The sequence below is a fragment of the Bos grunniens genome, chromosome 5, assembly GCF_055505025.1.
Source record: "Bos grunniens cultivar Pamir isolate PY7600 chromosome 5, Bosgru_T2T1.0, whole genome shotgun sequence".
Taxonomy (NCBI): Eukaryota; Metazoa; Chordata; class Mammalia; order Artiodactyla; family Bovidae; genus Bos; species Bos grunniens.
In genome coordinates this window covers 102,128,213-102,145,011 of record NC_141169.1, presented here as the reverse complement: position 1 = coordinate 102,145,011, position 16,799 = coordinate 102,128,213, and the positions used below count along the sequence as shown (strand labels likewise).

General features: G+C 41.0%; 2 long non-coding RNA genes across 3 annotated transcripts; one reads left to right on the top strand and one right to left on the bottom strand.

Moving 5' to 3' along the window:
• Positions 1 to 586: 586 nt before the first annotated feature.
• On the bottom strand, positions 587 to 8,259 carry LOC147372785 (uncharacterized). The gene is made up of 2 exons (XR_015164305.1): positions 8,122 to 8,259; positions 587 to 1,968 (listed from the first exon to the last, which is right to left on the bottom strand). It is a non-coding gene; the product is annotated as an uncharacterized LOC147372785 (long non-coding RNA).
• On the top strand, positions 4,523 to 16,557 carry LOC147372784 (uncharacterized). 2 transcript variants are annotated; one of them, XR_015164307.1, is made up of 3 exons: positions 4,523 to 4,648; positions 7,877 to 7,914; positions 16,427 to 16,557. It is a non-coding gene; the product is annotated as an uncharacterized LOC147372784 (long non-coding RNA). The 2 variants fall into 2 exon arrangements; XR_015164306.1 differs by lacking the exon at positions 16,427 to 16,557 and adding an exon at positions 15,736 to 15,849.
• Positions 16,558 to 16,799: the final 242 nt, after the last annotated feature.

The window sequence follows — 16,799 nt, the reverse complement described above, 5'->3', positions numbered from 1 at the left end:
GAGACATTGTTTTATGTTGTAAGAAATTGAGAAGCATTGAACAATTTTGAGCAGAGAAGTAATATGGTCTAACATACTTATAGGTTTGTTTTTTTTTTTTGCTATGTGGCATGTGGGATCTTAGTTCCCTGACCGGGAATCAAACCCAGCCCCTTGCATTGGAAATGCTAAGTCTTAACCACTGGATGGCCAGAGAAGCCCCTACAAGGGCAACAAAGAAGCACCTAAAATTATTAGTAGGAACAGTCCCCCAGGTTCACAAAAGGACTTGAACAGTTTGTATTCCCACCAGCCAGAATGGAAAGCTCAAATATATCATGGGACCAAAAGTAGGGAACTCGGAAGTGTATTGCCTCAGCAGTGGGAAAAAATTGTCATAGTTTAAAAGCCATTCGACCACACTTAACAAAGCTCACCAATAAGCCTTACCAACAAAGACCTATTGTATAGCACAGGGAACTCTACTCAGTATTCTGTGATAACCTATATGAGAAAAGGATCTTTAAAACATGAATATGTGTATATATATAACTGAATCACTTTGCTGTACCCCTGAAACTAATACAACATTGAAAATCAACTGTACTCCAGTCAAATGAAAATATATTTTAAAAAAAGCAGGTTTTTTCCTCTTGTTCCGGTGGCTAAGACTCCATGCTCCCAATGCAGGGGATCCAAGTTTGATCCCTGGTCAACGAGCTAGATTCCACATGCTGCAGCTAAGACCTGCCTGCTATGTAAAATAAATAATGTTTTTAAAAAACCAAACTTTGATCACAGCTGGGGTAAACAATAGATTAACCAAAAAGCTTAAAAGGGAAAAGCTGAAGAATGAATTAGCCGTAGGGGCTTTGAAAGCTTCAATATATCCTGGAATCTAGGAGGCCATATTCATGAGTCAGGCTGTACATGTGTTCAAGAAAGACATGAAGAAGAAAAAAAGACGAGAAAAAGGGACCGCCCTGGTGGTCCTGTAGTTAGGACTGGGCGCTTTCACTGCTGTGGTCGTGGGTTCAACTGCCGGTCAGGGAACCAACAACAGTGAACTGGGAAGAGGGAGAATCTGATTGCCAAAGTTGCTACATTATATTGTTTGATAAACCCAGTTTCCAAAAAAATATTCAGTTCAGTCACTCAGTCGTGTCCTACTCTTTGCGACCCCATGAATTGCGATTTACCAGGTGTCCCTGTTCACCACCAACTCCCAGAGTTCACTCAAACTCATGTCCATCGAGTCAGTGATGCCATCCAGCCATCTCATCCTCTGTTGTCTCCTTTTCCTCCTGTCCCCAATCCCTCCCAGCATCAGTCTTTTCCAATGAGTCAACTCTTCGCATGAGGTGGCCAAAGTACTGCAGTTTCAGCTTTAGCATCATTCCTTCCAAAGAACACCCAGGACTGATCTTTAGGATGGACTGGTTGGATCTCCTTGCAGTCCAAGGGACCCTCAAGAGTCTTCTCCAACACCACAGTTCAAAGGAATCAATTCTTCAGCACTCAGCTTTCTTTATAGTCCAACTCTCATATCCATACATGACTACTGGAAAAACCATAGCTTTAACTAGATGGACCTTTGTTGGCAAAGTAATGTCTCTGCTTTTTAATATGCTGTCTAGGTTGGTCATAACGTTTCTTCCAAGGAGCAAGTGTCTTTTAATTTCATGGCTGCAGTCACCATCTGCAGTGATTTTGGAGCCCAGAAAAATAGTCTGTCAGTTTCCATTGTTTCCCCATCTATTTCCCATGAAGTGATGGGACTGGATGCCATGATCTTAGTTTTCTGAATGTTGAGTTTTAAGCCAACTTTTTCAACCTCCTCTTTCACTTTCATCAAGAGGCTCTTTAGTTCTTCTTCACTTTCTGCCATAAGGATGATGTCATCTGCATATCTGAAGTTACTGATATTTCTCCCAGAAATCTTGATTCCAACCTGTGTTTCGTCCAGCCCGGCATTTTGCATGATGTACTCTGCATAGAAGTTAAATAAGCAGGGTGACAATATGCAGGATAAAGATAGGAGGGAGTGGAGCTATGTAAGAGTAAAGTTTCTGTAAACTATTGAAATGGAATTTGTATTAATCCAAGACAGAATTGCAACCAATTAAGATGTTAATAATAATTCACAGAGCAACCACTAAACACACAATTTAAAAATTTGTAGGGAATTCCCTGGTGGTCCAGTAGTTAGGAATCTCAGCTTTCACTGCCAACGGCCTGGGTTCCATCCCTGGTTGGGGAGGTAAGATCCTGTGGCCAAAAAAATAAAAGTACATAGTAAAGAAACAAGAACATTTAAGTGACCCACTAGAAAGCTATAACAAAAAAGAATGCAGTAATGGAGGAACTGAGGAACAAAAAGACATAGTAAACAAACGGCAAACTGGCAGACAGAAATTCTAACTGTTCCTTTAATACATTCAATGAAAGTAGATGAAATTATCAAAAAGCTGAAATTGGCATACGGATATATAAAAGGAAACACGTGATCCAATTATATGTTGTCATGTTTGATTCAAAGGTGCAAGTAGATTAGAGGTAAAGGAACAGAATAGGCTATGCTGTGAAACAGTAACCAAAAGAGAGCTAGAGTAACTATACCAATATCAGACAATGCAGTCTTGAAGACAAAAATCGTTACTAGAGAACAAAAAAAGATGTAATGAGAAAAGGTCAATCTATGAAGAAGAAGTAACAATTATAAACCTATGTACCTAAAACAGGTCTGAAAAATAAAAATGGACAAAATTGAAGGAAGAAATAGACAATTCAACAATAATGACTGTAGAATTTAATACCCCACTTTCAATAATGGTTAGAAGAAGTGCAAGGAGAATCAACAGGGAAATAGACTTGACCAACTTTACATCTAACAGACATCCATGGACTACTTCAACACCCAACAGTAGCAAAACGCATTTTCTCTACTGCACATAAGGGCTCTCCAGGTGGCACTAGTGGTAAAGAACCCTCCTGCCAATGCAGGAGATATGAGAGATGCTGGTTTGATCCCTGGGTCAGGAAGACCCACCTTAAGGAAGGCATGGCAACCCACTCCAGTATTCTTGCCTGGAGAATCCCATGGACAGAGGAGCCTGGTGGGCTACAGTGCATAGTGTTGAAAAGAGTTGGACATGACTGAAGCAATTTAGCAAAAACAAAAAAAGTGGGCATGTAAAACATTTCCCAGGATAGAATATATGTTTTTCAACATCAAAATCTCTATCTAGATCCTTTAAAATTTTTTTCTCTCTCTTCTCTATTTTTTTGTTGTGGCTGCAACCCTGCACCATATGGGATCTTAGTTCCCCAACCAGGTGATCAAACCCGTGCTCCCTGCATCAGAATCCACAGAGTCTTAACTACTGGACAGTCAAAGAAGTTCCCCAAACTTTCTCTTTATTGATATTCTCTATTTGATGAGACATCATTCCCATACTTTAGTTAGTTCTTTAGATGTGATTTGATCACATTTAAAATAATTGGGGGTGTGGGAGCGAGGCTCCAGTGGGAGGGGACACACTATACTTACAGCTGATTTACAGTGTTGTACAGTATAAAGCAACACAACATTGTAAAGCAATTATTCTCCAATTAAAAACAAAAATAACTAACACAAAGTTTTTACCTAGTAAGTACAACATCTGGACTTCCTCAATGACTATTTCTATTGATTTTTTCCCCCTGTGTATAAATGATACTTACTTATTTCTCATAAATGTTTTACTGAAAACTAAATGTCTCAAGGAGAAGGCAATGGCACCCCACTCCAGTACTCCTGCCTGGAAAATCCCATGGATGGAGGAGCCTGGTAGGCTGCAGTCCATGGGATCGCTAAGAGTCGGACACGACTGAGCGACTTCACTTTCACTTTTTCACTTTCATGCATTGGAGAAGGAAATGGCAACCCACTCCAGTGTTCTTGCCTGGAGAATCCCAGGGGCAGGAGAGCCTGGTGGGCTGACGTCTATGGGGTCACACAGAGTCGGACACGACTCAAGTGACTTAGCAGCAGCAGCAGCAAACGTCTCAAATAATAATACGGGGCAGCTCTGCGAAGTAGATTCTGCTGCCTCCTTGAGGTTTATCATTTTGGTGCTTCTTAAACTTGTTATTTGTTTGTTCTGTGGTTTTTAAAAATAATTCCAAATAAATTTTCAATGTCAGGCTTTTTCAAAGCCCCTATGGATACCTCATTCCTCAGCTTTTCTTTTTAAGCTTTGTGGTTAGTCTATTATGTGTATCAACATATCAGGCAGCTGTGATGTTGAAACATTCAGCAAATGCTCTTCCCTCGGTCCCCAAGGTGGTTAGCTCTGGGCAAGTTTGTGTGAAGTTAAAGAGCCTTGCCAGTGGTCTTCCAGGGAACCCCTAGCAAATAGATCAAATAATGACGTTTCTTTGGGAATAAGATCTCTTCTGCTCCCCCACCCCCAGATGGCGCTAGTGGTAAAGAACCCTCCTGCCAAGGCAGGAGACTTAAGAGACACCATCCATCCCTGGGTGAGGAAGATACTCTGGAGGAGGACTTGGCAACCCATGCCAGTATTCTTGCCTGGAGAATCCCACGGTCAGAGGAGCCTGGCGGGCTAAGGTCCATAGGGTCGCAAAGAATCCGACACGACTGCGACTTAGGACGCAGTCACGCACGGTATTAGAAACGCAGGCTTTATTTTTAAGGCTGCCACAGAACTGGGGAGTGGGGAGTGGGATTAAGATAAGTTAAAATGCTGCAAAGTTCATTGCTGTTACCAGGTTTGGCTCTTTTTCTTTACTAAATGTTCCTTGGATACATCGTTACCATTTGTGCCAGGCTTTTTTGGTCGCTTTTATGCAAGGACAAATTTTTGGAGGGTCTTACTGTATGATTTTTGCTGAAATTACCTTAATTTGCTCTCATATTTTTTTCACTCTTTCATATTTATTAAATACCTCCCACAGCAAGACACTGTTTTAAGTGGCCTGAGCTTACAGCCTGTTCTTCCTTGGGGCTCACATATTATTAATACATAACCACAGTAATAAAATAGTGGTGGCTGGTGTAGAGTGTCCAGTATCTTTCTGTGAAGTGTATAGGTGCTATTGGTTCACTTCAGCAGTCAACAATAACATATTGAATGCTTCCTATGTGCCCAGCATTGCTGACTTTCTAGGAAAACTTTTGTTCTACTCTCATATCAATCTCTTATAGTGTGCGCCTCCAGAAGGAAGGTTATGCTTTACTGGAAGCACTTACATCTGTTTTACTCCTCCTTTCTCTCCTTCCCCCTCTCCCAAATCACGTTGAAGAAGAGTACCTTAATATAGATAAATCAGTGCCTCATAGACAAAATAATATGGTTATGACTGAAGAGGAAGTTCCTGTCTTTCAAAATGGAAGATGTTCTTTCTTTTTGGTTTAGTAAAGGATTTAAAGTTAAAAAGTAAGAGTGATAGGGCTTCTCCGGTGGCTCAGTGGCTAAGAATCCACCTGCCAGTCTTCCCTGATCCAGGAAGACCCTTCATCACACAGAGCATCCAGGCCCATGCTCCACACAAAAGAAGCCACTGCAGTGAGAAGCCCACTAGAGAGAAGCAACTGGAGAAAAGCCCGAGCAGCAGTGAAGAGCCAGCATAGCAAACAATAAATAAATAAATAAATAAAATTACATATAAAAAAAATTAAAGGCCATGAAAGTCCAATGAGAACCTGTATGAAAGAGGTTCCCTGAAACTTCTCAGTCACACGCTATATTCCTTTGACCTTTTCCTTTCAACTCTAACCCAACCCACAGATTTGTCTTCTAAACAAGTATTATCAGTTGCATGCTTTAGATATTAAATCATTCCAGGGATGGAGAGGGAGCCCTCTGCAGTGGAAGCGCAGATTCTTAACCATTGGACCACCAGGGAAGCCCCACAAGGCATTTCTTTAGTACTTTTTTCATTCATTATTTGACTTTTCATGTGTACGTTATGTTATGAAATATTTTCTTCGAAGTCAAAGAAAAGGTCTTTGAATACTTTCCCTATTATGTTTAACATGCTGAAGATGTCTTTTATATATAAATCAAATTCACACACACACACACAAACACGATTTACAATTGGCTTATATGATTGTGGAGACATGTCCAAAATCTTTAGGTTCAGCTGGCAGACTGGACCCCATCTCCAAAAACAGTCACACTCTGAGGTATTGACTGGGGATAGGGCTTCAGCATACAAATTTAAAGGGAGCGCAATTCATCCTATAACAGTGACCAATAGATATTTATTGGAAAAAAATCCTTCTCCTATGTATAATCTGAGCATGTGATGTCTCTGTTTCTCCTTTGCCTCTTGTAATAGGCACGATCAGTTTTTTTTTTCATGTCTTACTTCAGGAAACTAAATGTTAGTTCAGGTACTGTCGAAGCTTGGGTGGGGTTGCATGGGAACCACATTTGCCCTGATGCATTCATATCTGAACTTTGACACGTTACATCCTTTGCTGGAATGGATTTGGAAAAGAAAAGAGGTGACCTTATAATTAATCGAGAAGGGTGGAGGAGACACAGAAGCAAGCAAGGAGTGGCCCAGCCCCGGGCGGTTCCTCCCTGGTTTTTCCCCAAAAGCAGGACTTAATTTAGTTAGTCCCTGCTCTCCAGAGGTAGTCTCAGCTCAGCAGACTGCGAGTGGGACAGAAACACACCCCTGTCTTCATTCTTCTTCTCAAATGAGGACAGCAGAAACCTAGCTTGCTGAGAATACCGTAGTACCAACATGTATCCTAGGAGACTAGCAAGCAAAGAAAGCTGGTCACATTTGGACAACGAAATTTTCAAAGAATATGTTAGCAGATGGAAGATCAAAGAATATATGTGAAAAAGTGGAAATAACCTGAAAATGAGAAAGGAACATTCTGGAGCAGAAGGGTGTGGGATAAAATATATAGAAAAGGATTGGGAATGCTGGGAGAACATAAATTTTAAAAATTCCCTACACACCAGAACAAATTTTTTCCTTAGCTGTACTGAGTACTTGTCGTTTAGTCACTAAGTTGTGTCCAACTCTTTGTGACCCCATGGACTGCAGCATGCCAGGCTTCCCTGTCCTTCACTATCTCCCAGAATTTGCTCAAACTCCTGTCCATTGAGTCGGTGATGCCATCCAACCATTCATCCTTTGTCGTCCCTTTCTCTTCCTGCCCTCAATCTTTCCCAGCATCAGGGTCTTTACCAATGAGTTGGCTCTTCGCATCAGGTGGCCAAAGTGTTGGAGCTTCAGCTTCAGCATCAGTCCTTCCAATGAATATTCAGGATTGACTTCCTTTAGGATTGACTGATTTGACCTCCTTGCTGTCCAAGAGACTCTCAAGAGTCTTCTCCAGTACCACAGTTTAAAGCATCAGTTCTTCAGCGATCAGCCTTCTTTATGGTCCACCTCTCACATCTGTACATGACTACTGGAAAAACCATGGCTTTGACTATAAGGACCTTTGTCAGCAAAGTCATGTCTCTGCTTTTGAATATGCTGTCTAGATTTGTCATAGCTTTTCTTCCCAGGAGCAAATGTCTTTTGATTTTGTGGCTGCAGTCACTGTCTGCAGTGATTTTGGAGCCCAGGAAAATGCAATCTGTCACTGTATTCAGGTTCAATACATGTAATGTAGGGACTTCTCTGGCAGTCCAGTGGTTAAAACTTTGCCTCCCAATGCAGGGGTTGCAGGCTTGATTGGGAGACTAAGATGCCACATGCTGCATGGCCAAAAACAAGCAAACAAAAAATACTTGTGTAGATCAGCACCCCTCCCTAGCCTAGGCATTACTATGTTTTCATTGCACAGTCAATATTTTACTGGATATGCAGCTAAATCATTCTTACTTCTTACCCACCTCCATTCTCATTTTTCTTTTAGATCCACAGGATTAGAAGATGTTCAACAAAATCCCACAGGTAATGAATTTTATCTACTAAAATCAAAGGGCCAGAGTAAAAGATCGTTGGCTGAAGAGAATGAAGGTGTATTTCTGGGATTTTAGAAAAGGAGAGAGAAGTAGACGGGGATAGTGGTGGGCTCTGACATCTTACAAAGGGAAGAAGTGGAGAAAAATTTAGAATCAGAAAATTCAAAGTAGGAGGAAAGAAGGAAGAGATACATACCAGAGGGATTATGATAAGCAGACTCTACAAAGTTTCTTTCTTCATTATTTATTTCTTCATTTTCGGCTGTGCTGGGTCTTTGTTGCTAGGCAAGGCTTTCTCTAGTTTTGGGGAGGGCAGGCTCCTCTCTGTTGTGGTGCAAAGGCTTCTTATTGTGGCTTCTCTTGTTGTGGGGTACAGGCCCTAGGCACGCAGGCTTCAGTAGTTGTCACACAGGCTTAGTTGCTCTGAGGCATGTGGGATCTTCCTGGACAGAGGACTGAACCCGTGTCCCCTGCATTGGCAGGCAGTTTCTCATCCACTGTGTCACCAGGGAAGTCCTCTTCATTTATTCATTTTCAGTCCCTTTGTTTTGACATGTTATAAAGTACCTTACTCCTACATTACAGCTCAGAATGAATTATTTTTTGCTTTTGGCAGTCATTTGTCTTTTAGAGTGATTTAAATTGATCTATATGCCTTTTATATTTTGATACCATATCCAGAGATCTGCATTTATTTGTGCAGTTTCTGTATGATGTCTTATTCTAGGAGTCAGCACCGTTTTTCTGTAAACGATGAGGTATAAATAATACAGGCTTTGCATGCCACATAGTCTCTTAATAATCCTTCAGATCTACTACAGCACAAAATAGCCACTGATAATGTGTAAGCAAATGAATATTACTGTGTTCCAATAAAACTTTATTTGGAAAACCTGTGAAAGGCTGGATATGAACAGCAGGCCAGTTTGTCAACTCCTGTTTTATTTCTTCTGCCTTAATTAAGAACTCCCTTTAATGTTGTTTGTAGAATGCATCTTCTGGCAATAAATTCTCTCAGCTTTTGTTTGTCTGAAAAAAACCTCTTTTCCCCCTTCCTTATTTAAAGATACATTTGCTGAGTACAGAATCCCCACCCCCTCTCCCTTCTTTTGATGCTTTAAAGATGTCAGTCCATTGTCTTCTGGATAGTTATGTTTTTCAAGAAGAGTTTGCTGTAATTCTGACCTTTGTTTTTTTAATATGCAATACATATATTTTTTTTCTTTTTTTTTCTCCGCTTTGGCCACCTCCAGGACTCCCTATTTATCTCTGGTTTAGAGAAGTTTGGACATGATGGGTTAGGTGTGTTTTATTTTGGCATTTATCTTGCTGTGATTCTTGGATTTAGTATTTGATGCTTTTCATTACTTTTGGAAAACTGATCTGTTATCTCTTCAAACATTTCTTCTGCTTGTTTTTTTCCTCTTCCCCTAGGATTCTAATAACATGTACATTAAACGATTTGATATTGTCCCACAGTGCTTGGATACTCTGTTCAATTTGTTTGTGCTCTTTTTTTTCTTGATGTTTCAGTTTGGGTAATTCCTATTGACTCATTTCAAGAGTAGAAATTGATTTATTATTTCCTCAGCTCTGGCAGGTTTACTAATGAGCCATTAAGAGGAGTTGCTCATCTCTGATACCATAGTTTTTATTTTCAGTATTTTTATCTTTTATCACTTATGTCTTTCTTTTAGAATCCCCTATCTGTTCATAGATGCTGTCCACCTTTATCATTAGATCTTTTTAAAAATTACTTATTTTTTTGGCTGCACTGGATCTTAGTGTGGCACGTGGGATCCAGTCCCCTGACCAGCGATGGAACCCAGTTCTCTTGTGTTGGGAGCTCAGAGTCCTAGCCACTGGACCACCAGGAAGTCCTTATCATTAGATCTTTTATGAAATTTCTCCTAGCCATTTTAACTTCCCTCTTTGATATTACTAACACACAGATCACCTCTGAACCTGGTTCTGTCAATTGTTTTGTATTTAGAAGGCAGGGGGTTTGTCTTCTTTGTTCTTCTTCTTTTGATAGATTGTATAATTTTTAAAAATATTTATTATTTTTATTTATTTGTTTGACCAGGTCTTAGTTGGCCAGGTCTTAGTTGTGGTACGTGGAATTTAGTTCCCTGAGCAGGGATCGAACCCAGGTCCTGTGCATTAGGAGCACAGAGTATTAACTCCTGGACCATCAAGGAAGTCCAGATCATATAACTCTTGATTGAATGCCAGACATCTTGTGTAGAATAGGAGAGATTTAGGTAAATACTATTTGTGCCTCTTCCCAGGCAGTTTAGCTTGGTGGATGGAACCATCTAGTTAAAAGGTGAGGTGGAATTAGGTTTTGCTATTGCCAAGATTACTTCTAGGGCACCGTAATTTTCAAATTCCTCTTATGGTGTCTTAGGCTTAGGGTGGGGTCTGAAATGATGGGAAGATTTCTCAATGTTTGTTCTCCACCCTCAATTCTCAACATTCTTTATACGCCTTGTAGGCTTATACAGAATTCTCTCCTTGTTCTTGCTCCTCTGCCAGTGGCGGATGCTACTACTCATTACTTGGTGCTTAGATAGCTTTTGTATACCCGGGCCCTGGACAATGAGGTTTCTCAGCATTCCTGCCTACCTCTGCTTTCTGTCTGTGGCAGGTCTTGTGTGGGAAGGATTTTCTTGCCCCTCCTTTGGTTTTAGGAGATCTCTAAAAGCACTGGCAGGACTTCCCTGGTGGTCCAGTGGTTAAGAATCTGCTTGCCAATGCAGGGGCAAACAGCATTCGATCCATGATCTGGAAAGTAACATGCTATGTGCCTCAGAGCAACTGGGCCTGTGTGCCACGACCACTGAAGCCTGGGTGCCCTGGAACATGAGCTCTGCAACGAGAGAAGTCACCACAATGAGCCCTTGCTTGCCACAACTAGAGAAAACCCGCATGGGGCAATGAAGACCCAGTGTAGCCAAAAATGAATAACATACATATATACATACATGCATAATGAATGAAAACACTGGCACAGAACTCTCCACTGAGAACTGTTTCTTTTCCCTCCCCAGGGTAGATTTTTTTTCCCCCTTATTCCTTCTGTTGGCAACAGTGGCTTTTTGCTGTTCCTCCTCAGAGGCTTAAGACTTTTGAGAGAGGAGTAAGGGGAGCTGGCCCTTTCAGGCGGGGATAAATAATGTTGTCCTCTATGCCTATACTACTCAGTGAGCCTTACTTTACTCTGTCATCCTCACTTAGTGTTTCTTGTGAGCACCTGGTCAAAGTCTGGGGAAAGAATCTGTGAGTAATTACAAGTTCCCTTCCTTCTTTGGCACACAGAGAATTTTCTTGGGAGTTACTCAAGCCCACAGTTCAGTTCAGTTCAGTCACTTAGTCGTGTCTGACTCTTTGGGACCCATGGACTGCAGCACGCCAGGCCTCCCTGTCCATCACCAATTCCCAGAGTTTACTCAAACTCATGTCCATTGAATCGGTGATGCCATCCAACCATCTCATCCTCTTTCGTCCCCTTCTCCTCCCCAATTCAGTCTTTCCCAGCATCAGGGTCTTTTCAAATGATCAGTTCTTTGCATCAGGTGGCCAAAGTATGGGAGTTTCAGCTTCAACATCAGTCCTTCCAATGAATATTCAGGACTGATTTCCTTTCTTGTTGGATCTCCTTGCAGTCCAAGGGACTCTCAAGAGTCTTCTCCAACAGCACAGTTCAAAAGCATCAATTCTTCAGTGCTCAGCTTTCTTTATAGTCCAACTCTCACATCTGTACATGACTACTGGAAAAACTATAGCTTTAATTAAACGGACCTTTGTTGGCAAAGTAATGTCTCTGCTTTTCAATATGCTATCTAGGTTGGTTATAGCTTTTCTTCCAAGAAGCAAGCATCTCTTAACTTCATGGCTGTAGTCACCATCTGCAGTGATTTTGGAGCCCTCCAAATTAAAGTCTGTCACTGTTTCCACTGTTTCTCCATCTATTTGCTGTGAAGTGATGGGACCAGATGCCATGATTTTAGTTTTCTGAATGCTGAATTTTAAGCCAACTTTTTCACTCTCCTCTTTCACTTTCATCAAGAGGCTCTTTAGTTCTTCACTTTTTGCCATAAGGGTGGTGTTATCATCTGCATATCTGAGCTTATTGATATTTCTCCCGGCAATCTTGATTCCAGGTTGTGCTTCTTCCAGCCCAGCATTTCTCATGATGTACTCTGCATGTAAGTTAAATAAGCAGGGTGACAATATACAGCCTTGGCATACTCCTTTTCCTATTTGGAACCAGTCTGTTGTTCCATGTCCAGTTCTAACTGCTGCTTCCTGACCTGCATATAGGTTTCTCAAGAGGCAGGTCAGGTGGTATGGTATTCCCATCTCTTTCAGGATTTTCCACAGTGTATTGTGATCCACACAGTCAAAGGTTTTGGCATAGTGTTTACTAAATGCCGAACACTGTTCTATATGCTTTCATTTATTAATGTATGTAATCCTCACAACAGTACTACAAAGTGTGTATTACTGCTATCCTTATTTCACCGTTAAGGAATCAAAGCAACACAGAAGAGAAGTAAATTGCCAAAGACTACACAGCTGGTAAATGGGATGATTTGAATCAAAGATGGTCTATAGCCCAGGCCTAAGTATATACTCACCATGTATTATAATATAATTAAAATGTAAATACTGAATTTCTGGAATTTGGAAGGCAAGAATTCCTCTAATTTCATTATTACAAATTGTATTTACTTAATTTTCTTGTAGTATTGTTTTAAATTTCAATTATAATCTTACTTTTTTAGTTTATTTTTACATCCTTTTGATCTATTACTAGATATCACAGATCCTTTTCTGATTTGGAATGAGTCTGTTGTTCCATGTCCAATTCTAACTGTTGCTTCCTGCCCTGCATATAGGTTTCTCAAGAGGCAGGTCAGGTGGTCTGGTATTCCCATCTCTTTCAGCATTTTCCACAGTTTATTATGATCCACACAGTCAAAGGCTTTGGCACAGTCAATAAAGCAGAAGTAGATGTTTTTCTGGAACTCTCTTGATTTTTCGATGATCGAGCGGATGTTGGCAATTTGATCTCTGGTTCCTTTTCTAAATCTGGCTTGAACATCTGGAAGTTCATGATTCATGTACTGCTGAAGCCTGGCTTGGAGAATTTTGAGCATTACTTTACTAGTGTGTGAGATGAGTGCAATTGTGCGGTAGTTTGAGCATTCTTTGGCATTGCCTTTCTTTGGGATTGGAATGAAAACTGACCTTTTCCAGTCCTGTGGCCACTGCTGAGTTTTCCAAATTTGCTGGCATATTGAGTGCAGCACTTTCACAGCATCATCTTTCAGGATTTGAAATAGCTCAACTGGAATTCCATCACCTCCACTAGCTTTGTTCATAGTGATGCTTTCTAAGGCCCACTTGACTTTGCATTCCAGGATGTCTGGCTCCATGTGAGTGATCACACCATCATGGTTATCTGGGTCATGAAGATTTTTTTTGTGTAGTTCTTGTGTGTATTTTTGCCACATCTTAACATCTTTTGCTTCTGTTAGGTTCATACAATTTTTGTCCTTTATTGTACCCATTTTTGCTTAAAATGCTCCCTTGGTATCTAATTTTCTTGAAGAGATCTCTAGTCTTTCCCATTCTATTGTTTTCCTCTATTTCTTTGCACTGATCACTGAAGAAGGCTTTCTTATCTCTCCTTGCTATTCTTTGGAACTCTGCATTCAAAGGGGTATATCTTTCCTTTTCTCCTTTGCTTTTCACTTCTCTTCTTTTCATAGCTATTTGTAAGACCTCCTCAGACAACCATTTTGCCCTTTTGCATTTCTTTTTCTTGGGGATGGTCTTGATCCCTGCCACCTGTACAGTGTCACAAACCTCCATCCATAGTTCTTCAGGCACTCTGTCTATCAGATCTAATCCCTTGAATCTGTTCCTCATTTCCACTGTATAATTATAAGGGATTTGATTTAGGTCATACCTGAATGGTCTAGTGGTTTTCCCTACTTTCTTCAATTTAAGTCTGAATTTGGCAATAAGGAGTTCATGGTCTGAGCCACAGTCAGCTCCTGGTCTTGTTTTTGCTGCCTGTATAGAGCTTCTCCGTCTTTGGCTGCAAAGAATATAATCAATCTGATTTTAGTTTTGACCATCTGGTGATGTCCATGTGTAGAGTCTTCTCTTGTGTTGTTGAAAGAAGGTGTTTGCTATGACCAGTATGTTCTCTTGGCAAAATTCTATTAGCCTTTGCTCTGCTTCATTCTGTACTCCAAGGCCAAATTTGCCTGTTACTCCAGGTGTTTCTTGACTTCCTACTTTTGCATTCCAGTCCCCTATAAAGAAAAGGACATCTTTTTTGGGTTCTAAAAGGTCTTGTAGGTCTTCATAGAACCGTTCAACTTCAGCTTCTTCAGCGTTACTGGTTGGGGCATAGGCTTGAATCACCGTGATTTTGAATGGTTTGCCTTGGAAATGAACAGAGATCATTCTGTCGTTTTTGAGATTGCATCCATATACTGCATTTCGGACTCTTTTATTTACTATGATGGCTACTCCATTTCTTCTAAGGGATTCTTGCCCACAGTAGTAGATGTAATGGTCATCTGAGTTAAATTCACCCATTCCAGTCCATTTTAGTTCTCTGATTCCTAAAATGTCGATGTTCACTCTTGCCATGTTCTGTGATCAGGGAGATGACACTCAAGCCCACATAGGCCTTTAATAGTTAATGTGAGTGAGTGAGTGAGTGAAAAGTCACTCAGTTGTGTCCGACTCTCTGCGACCCCATGGACTACACAATCCATGGAATTCTCCAGGCCAGAATACTGGAGTAGGTAGCCTTTTCCTTCTCCAGGGGATCTTCCCAACCCAGGAATTGAACCCAGGTCTCCTGCATTGCACACAGATTCTTTACCAGCTGAGCCACAAGGGAAGCCCAAGAATACTGGAGTGAGTAGCCTATCCCTTCTCCAGCAGATCTTCCTGACCTAGGAATCAAACCAGGGTCTCCTGAATTGCAGAAGGATTCTTTACCAACTGAGCTACCAGGGACAGTTTATTACAAAACTTCAGCTGGTCCAAAATCTGGCTGCCAGTGCAGGGGACATGGGTTCAGTTTCTGGTCCAGGAAGATTCCACATGCTGCAGACATACTAAATCCGGATGCCCAACTACTGAAGCCCTCACGTCTTGGAGTCCATGCTCTCCAGCAAGGGAGGGCAAAGCCATGAGAAGCCAGGCACTGCACCAAAGAATGGCTCCCAATCACTAGAAGTAGACCAGATTACATGCACAGCAATGAAGGCCCAGTGCAGCCAAAAATAAATAAATACATAAAATGAAAATAAAAACGTTTAGCTGTATTATTCTTACTGCTTCTATGATGGCTCCAGTCCTTCCCATGTACTGACACAGATGAAACATCCCATCTTTGCTCTGGAGGAACTGTGCCTCCTTAGGTTTCAGGCTGTTTAGTTGATGTAACTCTGACTCAGCTCTCTGATTCAACTTTTTGGTTCAAGAGAAGCTGTGATCTTGCAGTTTGTCTTGCTTTTCATCACTGGCATTTTTGCAACCATAGAGGAAGTGGAAATTTCTAAAAATTAATTGTCTTGTTATTTCCTCCCCTCACCCCTTCAATTAATATTACAAATGATTCTCTTTGTCACAAAAGCATTATTTTAAATAGCTGAACTGTATTAATTTATATTACTATGGCAATGTTTTCAACCAAACTCATATTATTGGGCATTATAATAGACTTCATATTTTTTCCCCCAGCATCTTTACCCCAACCCTCTTCTTTCTTTAGAGAGTTTCTCCTCTCAAAGTCCATGTGGTTCGATGGGGCTATCAATCACAGTAAGCCATAATGCTGGTCTCAGAATGACCCAAGAACTCCCTATCATGGTATAAGTAAGCAAGTAAGTAAGTTCAGTTGTGTCTGACTCTTTTGCAACCCCATGGACTGAAGCCCACCAGGCTCCTCTGTCCATGGAATTCTCCAGGCAAGAATACTTGGGTGGGTAGCCATTCCCTTCTCCAGGGGATCTTCCTGACCCAGATACTGAGCCTACGTCTCCTGCATTGCAGCCATATTCTTTACTATTAGTGCCACTTGGGAAGCCCTATCATAGCATCCTGGCTACAATAGTTGATTCAGAAATGAGTGTGTGAAACTCAAGGAACAAAATCTTTCTTTAGAAATTTATATAACTTAGATGAAAATTTTTGTCCACTAAAATCCTAGAGCTGAAGGAATATGGATTGAGGACATGCAGTTGCCATCTTCCTCATCACTTAAAGGAAATCCTCTGTGTGGCAGGAGATGAGCAAATAAGATGGAAAAATTGGGGGTGGGGGAAATGAATCCTGGCAGCATTGAGGCTCCAATCCCAGGCCATAAAGTTTTCAGAGTTTCTCTGGTTCAGTTCTTTCTTTTATTTGTTTATTTTTCTGGGTCTTAGTTGCTCAGGATCTTTGATCTTTATTACTGCTTGCAGGTTGGACTATAAAGAAAGTTGAGAGCCGAAGAATTGATGCTTTTGAACTGTGGCATTGGAGACGACTCTTGAGAGTCCCTTGGACTGCAAGGAGATCCAACAAGTCCATCCTAAAGGAAATCAGTCCTGAATATTCATTGGAAGGACTGATGTTGAAGCTGAAAACTCCCATACTTTGGCCACCTGATGTGAAAAACTGATTTATTTGAAAAGACTCTGATGCTTGGAAAGATTGAAGGCAGGAGGAGAAAGAGACAACAGAGTATGAGATGGTTGGATGGCATCTCCGACTCAGTGGACATGAATTTGAGTAAACTCTGGGAGTTGGTGATGGATAGAGGTCGCACACGACTGAGCAACTTCACTTTCACTT